Source organism: Gadus macrocephalus, chromosome 15, assembly GCF_031168955.1.
Source record: "Gadus macrocephalus chromosome 15, ASM3116895v1".
Lineage (NCBI taxonomy): Eukaryota > Metazoa > Chordata > Actinopteri > Gadiformes > Gadidae > Gadus > Gadus macrocephalus.
Genome location: NC_082396.1, coordinates 4,422,130 through 4,435,865, shown reverse-complemented (window position 1 = coordinate 4,435,865; position 13,736 = coordinate 4,422,130). Strand labels below are relative to the sequence as shown.

The window sequence follows — 13,736 nt, the reverse complement described above, 5'->3', positions numbered from 1 at the left end:
GAGAGAGAGTGAGAGAGAGAGAGAGAGAGAGCAGAGAGAGAGAGAGAGAGAGGAGAGAGAGACAGAGAGAGAGAGAGAGAGAGACGAGACAGAAAGAGAGAGAGAGAGAGAGAGAGAGAGAGAGAGAGAGAGAGAGACAGAGAGAGAGACAGAGAGACAGAGAGAGAGAGACAGAGAGAGAAAGAGAAAGAGCGGCCACTGCTTCCTATTCCTCTCCTCCCTGTGGTCTGACAAGAGATGACAGCTTTCCTCTGGAGCGTGGTGTTTCTCTCTCTGGGCTGAGAGCTCACTTGTAGGCACCGGTCCTGTCAGACGCGGCTAACTAGGCTGGCCCGAGAGAGCCAGAGCGCCTGACAGTTGCTTACTAGCTGCCAAAAGAAATGGAGGTGGGAGAAAAAAAAAAAAAAATGATACTGGTGATATAAATAATAATACCAGGATATTCACAGGGTGGCGGGTCACTTTCCGTGAAGCAAGAGGTGCTCAGAACGCTGAAGAAATGCAACGGAGAGTAGCCATTGCGGATGCCGCGCACGCAAACACGCGTAAGCACCCACAAGCTGGCACACACACACACACACACACACACACACACACACACACACACACACACACACACACACACACACACACACACACACACACTCTACAAAGCACCAGTTTACAGAACCATAACCGTCTAGCCTCCTCCATAGCCTGACTTCCTCCTCCTCCTCCTCGCTCCAGATCTACAAAGCGTCTCGTCTCCACACCAGGAAACATCACCTCGGCGTTTAACACACGCGCCGCCTAACTGTTATTGCCCCTCCGCTCTAATTGGCCGAGCTGGTCTGCATGGACCGTCGGCTGTAAATCGAATTCTAACACCCCCCTGCCCTCACCTTCCCGCCCTCCCCCGCCCCTCCCACACCCAGGCCTTCCTCGAGCAGGCCTGTTTAATGACAGGGTCCTGGCAGCCTCCTTCATCGATCACCACAGGTCGCTCAATTACCTGCTCACACTGGTAAACGTGAGGAAGGAGCTGTTGATGGTGATCGCCAGGTCAGGTGTTTTTCCCACACTGGAAGATCTCACCTGAGCGGGTGTTTCGGCGGTGGTGGTGTGGTGGGGGGGGGGGGGGGGGGGGGGTGCTAAGTCTGGCCGCGCAGATGGGGGGTCGGGGTGTGCTGAGCGGACCTGAGTTGAGGATGTTTAACGTTTCACTGGGTCTATCCGACGGCGGCGGCAGTGGGGAACGAAAAGCATAGGGGGGCAGTACATGATGGTGATAATGAGATGCTGTTTTTTTCACAGCCCATTTCGTACAAATTATATAGTATTTAGGACGGTTTAAACATACAATAAAATGTAATGGAAAGTGCTTTGTTCTTTAGTATTTCTTACATTTACAGGTTCCACAGAATGATCCAATCCCAGCTGAGATGGAAGTCATTTAAGTGATCCGTTGTGTACTAAAGTCAGCATACAGTGTGTGTGTGTGTGTGTGTGTGTGTGTGTGTGTGTGTGTGTGTGTGTGTGTGTGTGTGTGTGTGTGTGTGTGTGTGTGTGCGTCTGTGTGTGTTGGTGTCCCAGCCTTTTCACTCTCTCCGGGGTGAACCTTGTCCTACTGTGAGCTGCTCCCGATTGGCTGTATACAAAGGGATTGGGTGGTGCCCTGCTTCCAAATCTATTCTGGTCTTGTCAGAACGCATCACTCCGCCGCTGTCCAGCGCTGCGGGCGATCGGACCCCAACTGACCAGCGAGCCCAGTGACAGGACGGGCTCAGCGTCCACACACACACACACACACACACACACACCACACACACATTCACTAACACACACACACACACACACGCAGTGAAGGAGCTGCCAACAATTAAAAACACTTTAATGAGTCTGCTCCGTTTCACAGACATATGTAAATTGAACACACAGAATGAGACGACGAGTATCGCCCTCATCTACTACACCTCCTCCCCCCCCCCGCACGGAGACACAAAAAAGGCAAAACTGTAAACTTAACCCTTTGCGGGAGGTAAATGGGCTCTGACACGGACTTTGGCAAGGCTTTGAGTGCGCTACGGTTTTAACAAGTGACCCAGAAAGACATTAGGGGGACGGCGGGGACGGGGGGGAAATTGGGAAGAGGTGGGGCAGCAGCGAACGCACGGGTGATGCATTGTGGGGGAGAACTGAATGACATTTCCTTGCCTACTGTTTAGACCCCGCGGGGGTGGAAATTCTAGAGGCATGGCGTCCTTTGTTGCCCCAAAAAGGCACAGGGAATGTTAGAATGATCACAACATGTGGGACCCCTGTTTCCCAGTGAACAAGAGGAGACACACACACACACACACACACATTTAAATACACTGGATGTGTTCTGTACTCTGGAACGTCCAATGTTGGCGTAACAGCTCCCTTCACGCACCGCAAGACCCCTTTGATGTGTGACTGTGTGTATATGTATATATATATATTTATATATATATATAGACATAGACAGAGAGAGCACATGAGATAAAGCAATAGATGGAGAGACAGGCGCATAGACAGAGAGAGTTAGAGAGAGCAAGATTAAGAGACAGACCAATAAAAGAGGGAGAGAGAGGGAGCAAGAGAGAAAGCAACGGAGCGTGTTAAAGGGAGAGAGAGAAAGCTAGAGAGAGATCATGATAGAGAGTGAAATAGAGAGAGAGCAAGCTAGACAGAGAGAATGACAGAGAGATATTGAAAGAGAAAACTAGAGAGGGCGACTAAAAGAGAGAGACAGACAGAGTGAGAGCGACAGAGAGAGCGACAGAGAGAGAGAGAGAGAGTGAAAGCTAGAGAGAGAAAAAGAGAGCTAGGTAGAGAGAGAGTGCTAGAGAGATTGAAGGGAAAGAGAGAGAGCTAGAGAGAGTGCTAGAGAGAGAGTGCTAGAGAGAGAGGGCTAGAGAGAGAGTGATAGAGAGAGAGAGTGCTAGAGAGAGAGAGAGGGCTAGAGAGAGAGAGAGAGAGAGAGAGAGAGAGAGTGCTAGAGAGAGAGAGGGCTAGAGAGAAAGAGAGTGCTAGAGAGAGAGAGCGCTAGAGAGAGAGAGTGCTAGAGAGAGATAAAGAGGGGGGAGGCTCCGGGGGTCATCCAGTGAGACAGAAGCAGCTGTAGTGGTTCCAGTAGCAGCAGCCCGGGGGTAGGAGAACCCAGAGCCGCACACTGTGTGTTCATTATCCATTCGGCAGCACCCATGATGCTTAAATCTATGTTTGCTAGCGTATCTGATCAAGTGGCTGGCTCTACGTCCAACGCCCTTGATGTGCAGTCAAGGACAAAGTCTAAAGTGAAAACATGCAATTCATGAAGAGATTTGGCCAGCAAGACCTGCATGTAAAAGAGGAAGGCGTCAATAATCGTTCGGTCAATGTTTTTCTTGCCCTGATTCAAGTAGGAAATCCTCAGAGATAATTCTGTTAATATATACGATGGCCGATCCTGCGGTGTGTGTGTGTGTGTGTGTGTGTGTGTGTGTGTGTGTGTGTGTGTGTGTGTGTGTGTGTGTGTGTGTGTGTGTGTGTGTGTGTGTGTGTGTGTGTGTGTGTGTGTGTGTCAGGCATATGTTCTACATGCTAGTAAAACATGACACCACGGGACACTTTGATGGATGTCCGTCTGCCGCCGTACGCTCACCGATGCATCATGGGAGATCTGCGATGGGTTCTCGCGAGCGCCGCTATCCGAGCGATTTGGCGTCGAGCTCAAAGCCTGTTGTGACACACACAGACGCCATCGCCGTGCCCTCACAGAGTTGACAGAACGCGTGTGTGCGCACGCGTGTGTGTACGCATGCGTGTGTGTGTGTGTGTGTGTGTGTGCGTGTGTGTACGCATGTGTGTGTGTGTGTGCCTGTGTGCGCTCGTGTTAGTGTGTGCTGCTCTAGAAAGAAGGGCCTGCTCGCCTGAGATCAAACTCCGCCATCGACCGGCTAATGACACAGCAGCCGCGGGCAGCGACCTGATTTAAACATGGGGACAGTGATGAATGATTCATAGGCCTGGCGAGAGAGGGACACATGACAGCAATGTGCCCCCCCTGTATTTCTCTCCCTCTAAAATACCACACACACACACGCTGCTTGTCCTTTGACGCAGGCGGATGACGTACCTAGCAGGTCTCGTTCACGACGTTAGCCCACCTTGCGCCAGCCCGGCCTTCCACCACCCCTGTGCCCCTCCTTGGCCCCGCCCCCTCCTTATCCAACAAGTTTGGCTCCGCCCACAATCCTCCACTCGACTGACCAACTCGGCTCCTCCCCTTCCCTGGTTTGACCCCGCCCCCCACCCACTCTGTCCTTCCTCGTCTACTCCCGTCTCATTGACTCCTCGAACCGTTCGCCCTTCACTGGCCGCTCCGGCACGACGCAGCGCTAATCTAAATGTGGGGGCTCACCGCTACGAGCCTAAAACGAATGAGCCAATCATTCCACATCAATTAGTCCATCCATCATCGGTGATTGGTGGAGGAAGAGGAGGAGGTGGAGCGGGGGGTTGGATATTTTGTGCATGTGTGCGTGTGTGTGTGTGTGTGTGTGTGTGTGTTTGTGCGTGCCTGCATGCATGCACGTGTGTGTGTGTGTGTGTGTGTGTGTGTGTGTGTGTGTGTGTGTGTGTGTGTGTGTGTGTGTGTGTGTGTCCGACAGAGAGGGGGATCACTCAGGCTGCTCCATAGTGTGCCTAGCAGCGAGAACGAGATGGCGTCAAAGTGAGCTTTGACACTTTGAAAAAGTAAAGTCCCTCATTATTATTAGAGGCATCACAGACGCACGCTGCGGCGGTGACCTTGTCCACAACTCAGCTCTCCGCAACGTCCTCCAAGACATGGGGCCGTGGCGGTCGCTTCAGTCTGCGCCGCCCCTCTGAGGATTAAAGGCCTTCGCCACGGCTTGCATTTCATGCTTTATTTCCTACAATACCATTCGAGGCATCTCCATGCATCACCATACACTGAATATCCCTCGATTGAGCAATAGCAACATTTTCTCTCATCTGAGAATGTCAGGCGACGCCTGGATTTAGAGGCGAACGCTAATCGTGCCGCGAACGCTGACAAACTACTGTCAGAGATCGAAAGAGCTGACCACAGCTTGACGAGTTAAAGGGGAGGGGCTTGCTAAGCGTTTTTGCAATGGGGTATACAGCTGAAAACAAATAGTGCACCCCTGATCATCCCTGGAAGGAGGGGTCCCCCACTCTGCGTTCCTTCTCAAGATTTCTTCCTTGCTAATTAAGTTGTTTTTTTTTGCTAATTAAGGGGGTATTTATGACATTTATGGCTAGGGTCAGGGGGTAGTCATAAATATATGGCCTGGTAAGCCCTTCGAGGCTGTACCTGTGATTAAGGGCTGTACAAATACAAATTAATTGAATACACGTGTCCAATGAATTCCTATGGTAGTTCAGTATGAGATTGTAGTAGAAGACCCATGCTTATGGGGCTTTTGGTGGCAGGAACCTCAGAATGGCCCCGTGCAGCACTGCTGCCACTGCATAATTGAAGACACATATGTGCAACGCAGGCCTTCAAACACTGTTCATTAAAAATACATTAGCCACATTACTTTTCCTGTTTCCCATGACTAGGCAATTCATTTATATTTTTATAAGTTTGGCCAGTCACTTTTTATTTAACAGCCATAAACCGCAAGTTAATGTAAGTTTGCATTGGTCAACTCAAATTCAATGTAATGAAAAGAACGAATGAAAGAAACGACCAAAGGCATTATTAGTCCATAAATAAAGAAATAAAGAAATACAAAGATATATGGATTTAAAAATACAGCTGAGCTCAGCCCAGAGAAGAGGAGGACGATGAAAAGACGAGTGGAGGAAGGCGATAGGATGAAGAGAGGACGGAGGAGGAAGAGGACGAGGAGAGGCAAGCACAGGAGAGAAGGGGAGGGGTGGATGGGAGGAGGACAAGGAGGAAGAGGAGCGAGGGGAGGGCGACGAGGAAGAGGACGGCTGTCTCATCAGTGGAGTCTTTTCAAACGCTCCCAAATCAACCTCGAAAAAAGATTTGCAACGTAAAAAGGAGAAGAAAACGCAAGGCAGTGGTCCAGAGAGAGAGGGGAATCTGCGGGTGACTCTTTAACGGGAAGACGACGACAGTCTTCCCGCGCCCCCCCCCCCCATCCTCCTTGGACCACACGGACTGGAGCGGAACCCGCCGATTTCACTCATCATTTTCCACTGCTATTAAGGCAACAGCCCACTGCTGTTGGCTCATATCTCAAATGAGTTATGCTAATGGCGGCTTCTGCCATCTGTGAATGGCACGCCATCAGTGGAGGCCCGGACGCACCTTTGAGTTATGAGCGTAGTAAGTCAACTCCAGACCTATTCATCACCTGGAGGGGTGGGAAGAGGGGGGCGGGCGGGGGGGGGGGGGGGGGGCAGGGTTGGGGTTTTGCTGATGCTGATTTGGGGACACTGACAGGAACATAAGGGATCTCGCAGCGGCGCTGACACTGCATCGCCTTATCTCGGGGGCCGTGGTCCTCGTATTTCCCACAATGCACCGCACGCTGGCATGCCACCGCAATCTCTTTCATAAACAAGGCGGGGGCAGGGCTTTGGCGGAGGGTCATGGATCACGCGGAGGTGAGGGGGAAAGTGAAACAGAGCACTTTGCATGACAAATGGTCTTTGGCGATAAGCAGGGGGAAACACTTAGGATTCCTGATAAAGGATTATCGGGACCGCTCTAAACCGCCACTCGTTCAACATTCCCTGCCCTGTCTGGAAAATATGCCAACACATGCCAAACTAAATTAAAAGCCTTTTTTGTCTCTTTTTTTGGTGTCATTAAAGCTTTTTTGCCTCTGTGATCCACGCACAGAGAAAATGTTTTATAATTCTTAAGCTTTGGTAATTTCCCCTCATGAGAACACATTCTCAAACTACTGTCATTCCGATTCATAGTTATAAAAGTACCACACACCCAAACACACACACACACACACACACACACACACACACACACACACACACACACACACACACACACACACACACACACACACACACACACACACACACACACACACACACACACACACGTCGGCAAGGTATGTGTGTGGAATAAATGCCTCAAGCGATCTATTAAAAAAAACTCCCCTTCTGTATATACTTATAATGTGTTCCCACTTGACTTCACTGTTTAGGCAACCCGGCAATGCAGGCAGCAGACTAGACGAGCCTATTAGGGGAGCAATGCACAACGCTGCGTGTGGGTTCCCATCGCCCCAGCCACGGGCCCCAGCTTGCCCTCTGTGAATTAGCCGGATGGTAGAGTATGCACACACCATCCCCAACCACCAGCGTAGACGGTAGCTTCGAGTCACCTCTTCCGTTTGACTCGAAGGTAGGAACAAGATGTTTGACCCTAGGAGGAGCAATTTGTTTGGGTGGTCTCTGAAGCTAAAGTCGGCCTGCTAAATGCCCAAACTGCGGTGGTTAGCATGCTAATGGACCGATTCTCCCTGGATGGAGGCAGTGCATCAAAGTCTGGCTGAAGGGGGGGGAGGCTCCCTGTCTCCGTGCTCTCTCTCTCTGGGAACACAAAGTATCAGGACGCGACTTACGTCTGGGGCCAGGGACAGACAGGCAAGCGAAGGATAGCTGCAGCTGCCACAGAGATAGGAGGCAGTTTGTGACTATGTATTTAGAGGTTAGAGCGAGAGAGGTGGCAGGGGTTGAGACGAAGAGAGACGCTTAACATTTACATTAATGCCTGCACTTCCGAGTGCGAAGGCATGCTGTGACGCACACACACACACACACACACACACACACACACACACAATCCCGCCCCCACACACACACACCCACCACAGGATGGCCACAACCACTTCATAATTATGTGTATTCACAGAGGCCTCGTTGAGAGAGGTGTATTCATCAAGGCCCTTTGTGATTGGCCCACAGTGTCCTTGTGGGCTCCAGCAGGGGCCTGTCGATGACAGGGGCTAGTCCGCCTAAGCCCGCTGTGTGTACACAACAGACAACACACCAGGCAGGGAAGGCAGCAGGCTGTTTGGGATGAGCTCCACTTGGACCTGAAGCAAATTAGATTGGCCTTCCAGGAGGGCCAAATTACGGTGCACAATATGGCTGTCGAGTTCCGTCCTTACTCTTATTGCCTAAACACATTGTTGTGATTGTGTGATCCGCTTGGAAAACTTTCTTTCAGTGCAGAACAGGGCACACTGGGAGTGTGTGTGTGTGTGTGTGTGTGTGTGTGTGTGTGTGTGTGTGTGTGTGTGTGTGTGTGTGTGTGTGTGTGTGTGTGTGTGTGTGTGTGTGTGTGTGTGTGTGTGTGTGTGTGTGTGTGTGTGTGTGTGTGTGCTCACGTGCATGTACTGTATGGATATATTTATGTTTGCATGCATGCATGAGTTCACAAACACACACACACACACACACACACAAACACATATATCACGTATTCTCTGTTTCCTACACTTCCACAGGGCACAAAAGCTCCACCCCCAGCCAGACTAATGACTTGCAGTACGCTACATCGGGAGGTGGAACTTCAATCCTCAAGATATCCCTCCCCCCGAACTATAAAGCTCTACTTTCAAGTAAAAAAAACAAATTGAGAAAATACACCCGGGGCTGCTGCTAGGGGCATGTGGTGGTGGAGGTGGGGGAGACGGAGGTGGTGGTGGTGGTGGTGGTGGTGGTGGTGGTGGAGGTTCTGGTGGCAAGACTTTGGAAACAGCCCGTGTGAGGGGAACAGAGAGCCTGGCGAGGTGCCCACCTCCAGCACCGCGAAGACGCTGGAAAAGAGAGCATGGCTCAGGTGTGTGAGGCCGGCATGATGGATGGCGCTGCCGGCGGAGCTGCCCTCCTTCGGCGGGCCCTGCCGGGACAGCTGTGCGATAAGGGAGAGGGGCCCGGTCCGAGATGCAGATCTCCCCTTCTCCACATCCATCCCTGCCGCCACCACCACCACCACCACCACCACCACCACCACCACCTAGGCAGGCAGCACATCCTCCCACGCCCGCCGACGGGAGATAGGCTGGGGTCGGGGAGGAGGCAGGGGCGGGCGCAGCGGCGGCAGCTTGAGCAGCCACCTTCCAGGGGTGATAAGGACGCCAGACAGATGGAGAGGCCCGATGGCCACTTGCGGGCCGATTTAAAGGGACAGTTTGGCCCCTGTTGTTCCGATTTTCGGGGGGGGGGGGGGGTCTGCAGGGTGATTCAGTGCGAGTTCCGTGAGCTCTATCGGGGGACGGTGGCAGCTCAGGGGGTATGTGTATGAATACACTACCACCGGGAGTCACCGTTATTGGAAAACAATGTACGTCGGGCGGTGGGGTGGAGACGAGGCTGCTTACCGCAGCCCGAGTCGAGGGAAAAAAAACTGTTTTCTATATTGAATTTGCAGCATGTTGATTTGAATGATAGTAATAAAGGCAGAGGCGTCACGAAATTGAAAAATAATGCACGCCCATGGATTGTTATTGACCAATCAGAAGCAAGTATTTAACAATGTGCGGTATGAATATATTTAGTGTGTTTGCTTGTGTCACCTTGTGTGTGTGTGTGTGTGTGTGTGTGTGTGTTTGTGTATGTGCGCGTCGGCGTCTGTGTGTGTGTGTGTGTATCCCCCAGCATGCTGTAATCATCAATTGGGGTGGGGCGCTTTCAGACAGCTGTAAGAAAGGCAATGTAACACAAAATAACAATCATGAAAACATAATGGCTGCGAAAATTGCTTCTTGTGTTTCTGTGTGTGCGGCAAATCAACAATAAGAGGGCGACCGGGACGCTGAGAGACGCCACTCAGGCGAGGGGGGGGGGGGGACAGCGCGGCGACGTTATGTACATCACGACGACATCACGGGGCAGGTACTCTGCGCTGAGAGGCTCCGGGCAACTCGCACACTCGCCGGCGCACGATACCGTCCCTGACCTCAATCAGACAGGTTCCATGGGGGCCTGTGATTAGTGCTCGGAGGGCCTCTCTATGTCAGCGATAAGCATCTCGACGCCTCGCTGACATTCCAGCCCTCTTCGATGGTAAGGCCGCCCGTAGCGTAGCTCAACGGCCACTTTGGCGAGCATGATTGGATTTGAATAGCGCTGGAGGGGGGGGGGGGGGGGGGAGGGGGGACAACTTGTGTGTAGACGCGCTAGAGTCTCTTTGTAGTGGGCTCTTTGTTACCCTTGGTTCACAACAGGGTTTTTTTAATGTTTCGTACCTGTTTGGTTTCCAACTGAATAAATGAGTGTAATGAATGTACTAGGAGGTGTTGCAACATAAATAAATAATTCAAGAGAGGAAGGAAAGAAGGGAAATAAATCCATTCTGATCATGGTATAAATGCGTGATCGTTTATTTTGATGCAACGAAAAAGAAGTAGAGAAAGAAATAGCGAAAGGAGGTAAGGGAAATGTTGTGGTATAAATGCATAATCATTAACATTGCAAGAAATGGCAACTGAAATCAAAGCTAATAGCCAAAAGTAATCATTTTGAAGCAGATATTTACATAGAATACATTATTAATGTGTTCTATTTTCGTGGATACTCGTTTTTCTTCTGAAAAATGCATTCCAAAGGTTTTCTCTGCACATTCAAACCAATACCGACCGGAAAGATGTGGTTAACCGTGACATAATTTGCCCATCTCATCATCAACTATACATGAACGTATGTGCACACACATGCCCACTCCCACGACCCCACACACACACACGTACACACACAGACACACCCAACCACACACCCAGACTCCCACACACACGCTGGAGTCTGAAACGAGAGCACCCCACCACTGAAGTGGACTTCCGCTGTTCTGCAGAATGATTACTTCAACCCTGTCCCTGTGAGAGACAGATTCCGGAGCCGGGGCATTCTAGCAGGGGTTCCCCTGGCCATTAGGCCTGCGCCGCGGTCGGCTGCCTCAGGTTTACCCCAGACACTTTGATAATAACGCTCCCTGGCAGACCGGCAAAGTAATGACCATATCTTGGAACGGCGCACAATGCAAGGTCGCGACGAGGCAATCGCCGTCCGTGAAGGCCCCACCGTCCGTGTCCCATTTAAGCGATGACGATGGTTAAGGTACGGTAGCGGTCGTTTACCCATAATGCAACGCAGGTCCACCATTGGACAACATGTGATGATGCTGTGTGTGTGTTTTATAGCTTTAATGCTGTTGGAATGAACACGTTATTGCGTTATTATCCAGGAATAGAAAGTAGAATCCACTCACCACCTCCCCCTCCGAGTAGACTGGAGTTGGCTGAAAATAAAAGGAAAAATACACATTAGATTGTTATGTACAAATACAGAATGATGGGAGAAAAGAAACAAAGAATATACAGTCAGGGGAAAGAATAAATATATACATTCAGAAAGTCCCAATTAATAGATAACCAGGGAAAACTAATTGCAGCGGTTGTGTATATGTGTGTGTGTGTGTGTGTGTGTGTGTGTGTGTGTGTGTGTGTGTGTGTGTGTGTGTGTGTGTGTGTGTGTGTGTGTGTGTGCGTGTGTGTTTCCTCATGAATTTTTTTGTAGCACTGCAGGTGTTTGTCAGAAGTCGCAAGTTTAATGCAAACGCATTCTAAATTACTCTGACTATCTTTGGGTTGAGTTCAGGGGCGACATTTTGAAGTGAATGTTTCTAATTTAATTGGAAGTAGTTATGGAGGAGTTAGTAATTCTTGCTTCAGTTATTCTGACCTGGCAGTTCTCTGTCTTGGCAGTGGCTCAGTGTAAAACAGGCGGCCCATTAAAAACAATTAAAGTGTCTTTGAGTCTTAGACACTCGCAAGCACACAAAATATGTAGCAGATAAAACCCAGCGCCTCATCCCAGGCCCAGACGAAGCGTGCCGCATTATAAAACGGCATGCAGCCCGAATGGGAGATTGAGGCGAGGGCATTAAGTAACGATGTTCCGAAGACACCCAAGGCAAAGTCACCTGCGTGACAAATAGGATCTTTTATTTTTCTCAAAGCAAAAAAAAATAAAACTAGAACAGGACGTACTGTTTTTATCTGCAGCGGGCTGTGGGGACAATTAAGTCCGACAAACCCAGAGATTATAGCCTGAATTTGCCTCATCCTTTCAACTCGCGCTCCTTTACTATTTATTCTTTTCACCACCACCACGTGGAATCTATTTGGAGTTCCACGTGGAGCACGGAAAAAAACACAGGGATTATCATCAAGAGCCGAGTCGAAAACGATGTCAGTTCGAGACCCGACTGCTTCGTAAGACGCAGCGAGAGAGGCTTAGAGGGCGTTCACATACGTCCTGTTGTTCGGAACACTTTCAGACGGGTTTGAAGACAGTCGACGCAATCGATGGAGGAAGGGGGGGAGAGAGCCGCACGGTGCCTTTAATGATGTTTCAACGCCACCGACCACGGCGTTATCAGCCAACGCTATTCATCCACACTTGATTCCCGGGAGGACGCCAAATCAGGGCCGAAGGAGACCCAGTGTGTGTGTGTGGCTCTCTCTGTGTGTGTGTGTGTGTGTGTGTGTGTGTGTGTGTGTGTGTGTGTGTGTGTGTGTGTGTGTGTGTGTGTGTGTGTGTGTGTGTGTGTGTGTGTGTGTGTAAGTGTGTGTAAGTGTGTGTAAGTGTGTGTAAGTGCACATGCGTGTGTCTGTGGTGCGTATCTACAGTCGTTTGTGCATGCGTGTGTGCGTGCCTGCGTACATGCGTCTGTGCGCCTTTGCATAGGTCTGCACATGTGCGCGAGCCATGCCAACAATTATTCAACGTGTGGTTAAAAATAAAGTATGCAAAAAAAAAAAAAGAAAAAAAAGGTGCCAATTAGGTGATGCCTCATTCCTTCTGATTCGAGTTCTCAAAAGGACTTTCACGAGGCGGCGGCCACTTCCTTCCGTCTCATCCCCGGCCCCATTAGCCCCGCCGCAGCCGCTCTGTTGTCACGGCACGGCACGCACGAGAGTGGGCGCCCGCCGCCACACAAGGGGACGCCGCTTCAACGGCGGAATGTCGCGTTTCATCGAGGGCTTTTAGCGCGCGCGGCGGGCCCCGGCACGCGCAGACAAAAGGGGCCCCGGCACAAACAAGAGTGCTCACTTCACCGGCGTGTTTACAATAGCACCTTTCCAGGTTTTTTCCCGGGGATGAATGAGTTGTTTGCGCTTTTCAAGCCGCGGTTTGCTCAGCGTTTGCAATCTGTCAGCCATCTCCATCGGGCGGCGGTGCAGGCAGGGCACACAGGGAAAAAGACAACGCGAGCAGCCCTGGAAGAGTCTGCTATCTCTGGGTCGGGGTTGGGAGACGCGGTGCTCATTATTTTTTAAAAGTGAATAAATGTAGCAAAACGGAAAAGCACACTCCCCTGCAAAACACCCCAAAAAAGCACACTGCTCTTTTTCTGTTTCAATAAACGAGCCGCTGACAACACCAGGTTGAAAGCGAAGCCTGCTCTCGCGCTCGCTGTGAGAGAGTCTGCCACGGTGGCTGTGTGGAGGGGCAGGGCTCACTGTGGTGACTCAACCAGCTGCAACCTCCCAGGTGGGGCAGCGGCGTTGAGGCAGCCTCCACTACCCGCGCTGGAGGCTCAGCGAGCGGCCTCCCGCTTTCCCCCCGTCGCCGCGCCACTGGAAGGCGCTGGGGTTTAATTATCTGACACTCTGTAGATACCTGAGGGGGCCGCGTCATTAGCCCCCCACCTAATCAGGTGTGGGCGAGGCGCACGCTAATCAGCTTGACGCCCG

At 51.0% G+C, this 13,736-nt stretch overlaps 1 protein-coding gene and 1 long non-coding RNA gene across 2 annotated transcripts in view; one reads left to right on the top strand and one right to left on the bottom strand.

Moving 5' to 3' along the window:
• LOC132473310 (uncharacterized) overlaps positions 1-11,278 on the bottom strand; it is a 143,862-nt gene extending 132,584 nt beyond the window's left edge. Inside the window, exon 1 of the long non-coding RNA XR_009529310.1 lies at positions 11,246-11,278. This is a non-coding gene — a long non-coding RNA (uncharacterized LOC132473310). The remainder of the gene's footprint in view (positions 1-11,245) is intronic.
• sptlc3 (serine palmitoyltransferase, long chain base subunit 3) overlaps positions 1-13,736 on the top strand; it is a 290,563-nt gene that overhangs the window by 255,337 nt on the left and 21,490 nt on the right. The window lies entirely within an intron of this gene.